Here is an 8,146-nt window from a genome sequence, read left to right on the forward strand (position 1 = left end):
CACCACCCCAACACACACCCACACACACACACACACACACACACACACACACACACACACACACACACACACACACACACACACACACACACACACACACACACACACGGGGAGCAGTTGGGGGTTAAGAGCCTTGCTCAAGGGTCTCACCTCAGTCATGGTACAGAGTACTGTACATTCACTCCTCTCACCTACAATCCCTGGTAACAAATAAAGTACATTGTAATTAAATATTTCCAATTTCATATGTTGCTTGAAAATAAATTTCTTTCATCAAACTACACATATTCGTTTGTATGGCCTTTAAAGAAGGAAGATGCCCTGCGTCTCCAGATAATGTAGTTACAACATCCACCAGCAGAGGTGATCATGGACCGGAAGAGAAGAGAGAAAACAATACACAACATAAAATCATGATAATACAAGTACTGTGAAAATCTCAAAACAGAGGATTTTAATGACCTTCACTATGGTAGACATTTAGTCAGAGTTCAGTGAGGAAACTGAAGTCAGTTGATATTTCCTCATCAAACACACAGATCACTGAATAATATACTGAGAGTTTCACAGGAGCTTCTAGTGATGATGATCAGATCAAATTATTATTTGTCTTAATTAATCTTAATCTTAATTCAAATCAAAAACAGGATCAGGTGCACTCTTAAAAATAAAGGTGCTTCAAAAGGTTCTTCAAGCGATGCCATAGAAGAACCATTTTTGGTTCCACAAAGAACCATTCAGCCAAAGGTTCTTTAAAGAACCATCTCTTTCTTACCTTTTTGTAATCTGAAGAACCTTCTTTCGCCACAAAGAACCTTTTGTGAAACAGAAAGGTTCTTCAGATGTTAAAGGTTCTTTATGGAACCATTTAGACAAAAAGGTTCTTCTATGGCACCGTGAAGCACCTTTATTTTTAAGAGTGTGGTGATCACATAACTCATAAAATAATTTAGGAAAATATATTTTTAACAGATTACAGAAATGTTTCCACATATAGTTTTTTAAGGCCTTTGACACTGTAAAATAATGTTGTTTTTCTATGTTCGGTCACTAGTTGGCGCTCAAGCAGGGTCTTTAGGAGAGATGTACTGTCTGTACACCATTAGACTGAGTTAAAATGACTGAATGTGAAGATTAAAAACATTCTGATATTTAGATTGTTTAAAAAAACCTGATAATAATTCATTTGATATCCTTTATTGATCAGCTCTCTGTGTGTGATGTTTGACCTTTTGACCTTTAGTCTAAATCATTCACACAGCGACATTCAGAATCACAATAAACTGTCAAAAATCAATTATAAATTATTCAAAATTTATATAATATTGTTCAAAAGAGTAATACTGCAGAAGTGAGTCACACTGAGTCATCAGGATTCATCTATCTCTTCAGTAAACACAGATGAGTAGATCCTGATCCTGTACACGCTCTCGTTATCTGTGCACCGTTCTGTACAGTTCGGTCATTTTAAACAAATGTGATATATCAACATGATTTGATTATGTTATATAAAGCAGATCTGAATGCTATTGTTTAGTATTAAAAACTACATTTTAAAGGCACTGGTTTTCACACTGCATCTCTGTCTCACACGTTCACATGCATAAACACAGAAGTATCAGGATCATTTTGGCTCCTGAGAGCTTCAGTTTCTTAAAGCACTGTTTATCGGCATTTATTCTAGCAGAAGCGTATTAAATCACATTGTGTTTAAAGGTTAAAGTGTCTCTACATTTGCAGTTCTTCTCTCTTCGGATCTCATTTAATCACTTGCTAATATATTCACACAAAATACATGTTTTATTGATGTGAATTGCTGTATTGAATTCATCTCTTGCTGAAATCTTTTCGTGTGGTGATTCAGTGACTGATGAAGCTGATGTCTGTGGTTTAGTCGGTCTGTGGAGTTTGATTATGGTTTGTGGGAAGAAAAAAAACACTGAATCAAACAATGATTATAACAGCTGAACATCTGTGGATCATGGGGTTCAACAGACATGTATGAAAAAATATGTTAAAATAGTCGTGATGAGAGGTAAAGATCAAACTAGAGCAGAGTGGAATATAAACTGAAGAAATTATTAATGTTCACACATTTATTTTTGCGACCGAGCGAATGTGGTCAGCTCTTCTCAGCTTCTCGTTTCACACTCATCGTTGTTTTGTTTTTTTCTTCACTCCAGTGGTCAACATCTCCTAGAACTGATTAACAGTGTGTTTTCAGCAGAAACACCCGCAGACGTGATGAGGTTAATGTTTGTCACATTTAAAAAAGCATTTTTAAAGTTTGAATGTTTATTCACTACATGTTTTCTCTCTTTTGATCGTTCTTTTCATGTGGTAGTTATATTTAAGTCATTCGTATTTATTTATTTAAATGTTATTACATTTTTTGCAATAAAAGGCCTATTAGTGTCTTGTATTTTCTTGTTAAAAGAGTGTGCTAAATGAAAAATTGTAAGTATAATAGAATGATGGCCAGTAGGATATTGTATTTTGGGATGCAGTATATTTGATCGATCATGAGGTGAATGCAAGACCGTGCAAGTAATATTCAGTCTTCAAGACTACAGTCGATGTAAGATATAAGTCACTTTGAAAAATAGTATCTGCTAAATGCATCAATGTAAAAGTAAAACCAAATCAATGAGTAACAGAAGGCCAGAGCTGACAGACAGCAGAACAAAAGCATGTTGTGTTGGGTCGGTGTTTGAAAACCTAAAGCTATTTGGTCCCAGAACCAAATAATGAGGCTGAAGAATAAATCTGCATGCTTATTTGAATGTAACTTGCTTCTGTATTTGCACAAAATGCATGTTTTGTTCATGTAAAGCATTCAGATTCAGATCTCTTACTGAAAACTTTTCTTGTGGTGATTTAGTGACTGATGCGGCTGGTGTCAGTGGTTTAGTTGCTCTGTGGTGTTTCATTGTGGTTTGTGGAGAGCGGAAAAAGCATTGGACCTAACTGAACAAAAGTGAAAAAAAGAGAAAAAATACTGAAGGACAAGCTGCAGGACAATGGAGATACTTGATCAGGCCAAACATCTGTACATTATGGGGTTGAGAGACATGAATGTAAACAATGTGTTAAAATAGTCGTGATGAGAGATAAAGATCAACCTACAGCAGAGTGGAAAATAAACTGAAGAAGTGACTGATGTTCACACGTTTATTTTTGCGATCGAGCAAATGTGGTCAGCTGTTTTTCTTCACAGCTTCTCACTTCACACTCATCGTTTTTTTTTCTTCACTCCAGTGGTCAACATCTTCCTAGAACTGATTAGCAGTATGTTTTCAACAGAAATACCCACAGGTATGATGAGAACAAAGTTTGTCACCTTTAAAAAAAAACATATATATATATAAACTAGGGGTGGGCTATTTAACCAAAATCTTATTACACATAATGATATGTGATATGTGTATATATGTATGTATATGATATATATATATATATTAAAGGTGACAAACATTGTTAGTTACATGAATACATGTAACGAAATGCAGAATCCAGGAGCAATATAAAGTGATTTTGTTTTATGTCATAAAAAGCAGTGGATGTTATTTCCAGTGGCACATCCTGTATAGATCTGCTATCCTCAATTGTTATATTAGTCCTTTTGGGTGCTCATGTGAAAGCTACTTAAAGACACTTTATTCTGAATCCATTTGAACACTTTTTATACCTGAGATTTTTAATTATTTTAACACTTTTTATACCTGAGATTTTTCATTATTTGAACACTTTTTATACCTGAGATTTCAATAGTTTTAACACTTTTTATACCTGAGATTTCAATAGTTTTAACACTTTTTATACATGAGATTTCAATAGTTCAATAGTAATGATGGTACAAATGCATATGTTGCAATGTTTGATACTCTTTTTTGTTTCCTCCAAAGGCCAGGAAAGAGGCCTAAAGAATATATTTAAAGAATCTATATTCTTATAAATTTATTTAACATTGTACAGAAACAGGTTAAATAAATTAAAAATATATATGAAATACAGATGCATACCAGCTTTTCAATAAATTGTACATTATAAAATATAATATGTGACTGAGGAGCTGTTAGTGAAATAACATGTTTATCCAGTAGGTGGCGCTCCAGCAGATTCATCTGTATCAGCAGAGACACACAGGACTGACAAAAATATTGATATTAACACAAACATAACACAAAAACACTGCTCAAAAGCCATAATTTATAATCCATTAATATCACATTTTTAACTGGGATAATGTTATAATGTTTGACCTTGTTTTATTATCTCATTAATGTTCATAAACTCCCAGAAACTTTAAATGTAACAAATAGAAGGAAACGTTAAAATAGAAGTACATTTGAAACAACAGTGATTCTTAGACAGTCACGGGGGCAGATCATCTTTAATTCAGGGGTTCAGGGGTTCAGGTGATTTTATTTATTTATTTTTAATTATTTGTTTATTTTTATTTTTTGTATATGCAGGAATATAGGCCTACTGGCCATCAGGAGCACACTCCCGGCGGGGCGGTTGAGTAAAGGACTGATCGGTGAAGCAAGAGAGATTTTTTATCCACCTAATTTTTTACATTAAAGCAGTGTAGCCATTGTAGCTTGAATGTGTGAGGCTTCTGAACCTCATCTGCTTCCAGTTATTTTAGCTGTACAGAAACTGTCCACTGTGATGCTTGATACTGCAAACTGTTATTTGTTATATTATTTTCATTCATTATCTTTATCATAAGCATATGGAGCTCATAAAGAGACATGGTGATGAAATATGATATATATATATATATATCAGTCAAACGTAGTTTAATATTTTTTTAAAGGGGTCATATGATGCGATTTCAAGTTTTCCTTTCTCTTTGGACTGTTACAAGCTGATTGTGCATAGATAAGATCCCTGAAGTTGCAAAGACTAAAGTCTCAAAACCAAAGAGATATTCTTTATCAAAGTTAAGACTCTGCCACGCCCCCCTAAAACAGCTCGTTCTAACACGCCCCCACATATCTACCTCACTATGTGGAAATATTAGCATAATGCCGCCCAAATGTGCACGCAAAGAAAGAAGATGCAGAATCCAGGAGCAATATAAAGTGATTTTGTTTTATGTCATAAAAAGCAGTGGATGTTATTTCCAGTGGCACATCCTGTATAGATCTGCTATCCTCAATTGTTATATTAGTCCTTTTGGGTGCTCATGTGAAAGCTACTTAAAGACACTTTATTCTGAATCCATTTGAACACTTTTTATACCTGAGATTTTTAATTATTTTAACACTTTTTATACCTGAGATTTTTCATTATTTGAACACTTTTTATACCTGAGATTTCAATAGTTTTAACACTTTTTATACCTGAGATTTCAATAGTTTTAACACTTTTTATACATGAGATTTCAATAGTTCAATAGTAATGATGGTACAAATGCATATGTTGCAATGTTTGATACTCTTTTTTGTTTCCTCCAAAGGCCAGGAAAGAGGCCTAAAGAATATATTTAAAGAATCTATATTCTTATAAATTTATTTAACATTGTACAGAAACAGGTTAAATAAATTAAAAATATATATGAAATACAGATGCATACCAGCTTTTCAATAAATTGTACATTATAAAATATAATATGTGACTGAGGAGCTGTTAGTGAAATAACATGTTTATCCAGTAGGTGGCGCTCCAGCAGATTCATCTGTATCAGCAGAGACACACAGGACTGACAAAAATATTGATATTAACACAAACATAAATAGCACAAAAACACTGCCCAAAAGCCATGATTTATAATCCATTAATATCACATTTTTAACTGGGATAATGTTATAATGTTTGACCTTTTGACCTTGTTTTATTATCACATTAATGTTCATAAACTCCCAGAAACGTTAAATGTAACCAATAGAAGTACATTTGAAACAACAGTGATTCTTAGACAGTCACGGGGGCAGATCATCTTTAATTCAGGGGTTTCTTTAGCCAGGTGATTTTATTTATTTATTTTTAATTATTTGTTTATTTTTATTTTTTGTATATGCAGGAATATAGGCCTACTGGCCATCAGGAGCACACTCCCGGCGGGGCGGTTGAGTAAAGGACTGATCGGTGAAGCAAGAGAGATTTTTTATCCACCTAATTTTTTACATTAAAGCAGTGTAGCCATTGTAGCTTGAATGTGTGAGGCTTCTGAACCTCATCTGCTTCCAGTTATTTTAGCTGTACAGAAACTGTCCACTGTGATGCTTGATACTGCAAACTGTTATTTGTTATATTATTTTCATTCATTATCTTTATCATAAGCATATGGAGCTCCTAAAGAGACATGGTGAGGAAATATGATATATATATATATATATATATATATATATATAAAATATTTTGCACTCTCTTGCAAAAGTGATGCCACTTTAATAGAGGTTGTTTTCTTAGTTTCTAGATATGTTTAAGATTTTTTTCCCCACAGATTCCATAGTTGTTTGTTATTGTTGTTATTACTATTATTTGAAAATATTATTCGTTTTTTTAGAAAGCATACATATGAGAAGCATGATTTTACCTGACTACCGTGATCTTACTAATAGAACAGTTACATTCTGGATTCTAGGCAAGAACTATGGTAACTTTTCATTAGAGCAATTCAATTTAAAATGATAATTATTTTTAAAATTAAATGTTTTTTAAATTAAAGTTTAAATTATACACTACTAGTCAAAAGTTTTTGAACAGCAAGATTTGTAATGTTTTTTAAGAATTCTCTTCTTTTCACCAAGCCTGCATTTATTTGATCAAAGTACAGCAAATGCAGAAATATTGTGAAATATTTGTAATATTTAAAATAACTGATTTCTATTTGAATATATTTTAAAATGATAATTTATTTCTGTAATGGAAAGCTGAATTTTCAGCATCATGATCCTTCCAATATCATTCTAATATGCTGATTTGCTGTTCAAGAAACATTTATTATTATTATTATTATTATTATTATTATTATTATTATCATCAATATTTAAAACAATTGAGTACATTTTCTCAGGATTCTTTCATGAATGGAAAGATTAAAAGATCAGCATTTATCTGAAATAAAAAACTTTTGTAACATTATACACTCTACCATTCAAAAGCTTTGAGTCAGTATAATGTTTTATTTATTTATTTTATTTTATTTTTTTTGGGGGGGGGGGGGTTATAGAAATTAATACTTTTATTTAGCAAGGATGCTTTAAATTAATCAAAAGTAATGATAAAGACATTTATAATGTTACAAAAGACTTCTATTTCAGATAAATGCTGTTCTTCTGAACTTTCTATTTATCAAAGAAACCTAAAAATTCTACTGTTTTCAGCATAATAATAATACAGTAACAATAATAATAAATGTTTTTGGAGCAGCAAATCAGAATATTAAAATGATTTCTGAAGGATCATGTGACTGGAGTAATTATGCTAAAATTCAGCTTTGAAATCACAGGAATAAATTACATTTTAAAATATATTCAAAAACTTTTGACTGATAGTGTATCTTAAAATGATAATTTGACAAAGGAGCTTTAACTCGTGGATCCCATTAATTCAGTCAAATGCTTTCTTCTCTTTAAATATGTTTAGTTCTAATAAATTTTAATTGTTAAAGTAAAATATTAATGATGAAAGATTAACATCAGTGTCTTACATTAATTAGAAATTAACTTTTTAAAAATTCTATTGCTATTAAGGAGTTTAATTTAGTTTATTGTTCTTTTGGAAATTATTTTTGTATCTAAGGCAACTCTTCTTCAACAACAAACACCAAGTGACAAATACAAACAAGCCTCAAGATTTAATTAACTTTACTGCATCCTAGCTCAAAATTTGTTTTACTTTTAAATGTGCATTTCTATGTGAAGAAAATGCAGTCAATTCAATAATATCTATTATTATTTGTTTCTGTCCTATTTCAAGGCCCTAACCCCAGCAAAACATTCATAGGGAAATTGTAGGCCGAATGGGCTGGATTTTTCCCGGGCTGAATTTTAACTCCAGTCCAGCCCTGTCTGACACTCTTAAAAACACTCTTAAAAAGTCATTTGCCATCACTGTGAAAACTCCCTTTTGCAATGCTTTTTTTTTTTTTTCAAATGTATGTGTAACTATGACATAATGACATTTAACGGGC

This window comes from Sinocyclocheilus grahami, unplaced genomic scaffold, assembly GCF_001515645.1.
Source record: "Sinocyclocheilus grahami isolate Dianchi unplaced genomic scaffold, SAMN03320097.WGS_v1.1 scaffold2145.1, whole genome shotgun sequence".
Classification (NCBI taxonomy): domain Eukaryota; kingdom Metazoa; phylum Chordata; class Actinopteri; order Cypriniformes; family Cyprinidae; genus Sinocyclocheilus; species Sinocyclocheilus grahami.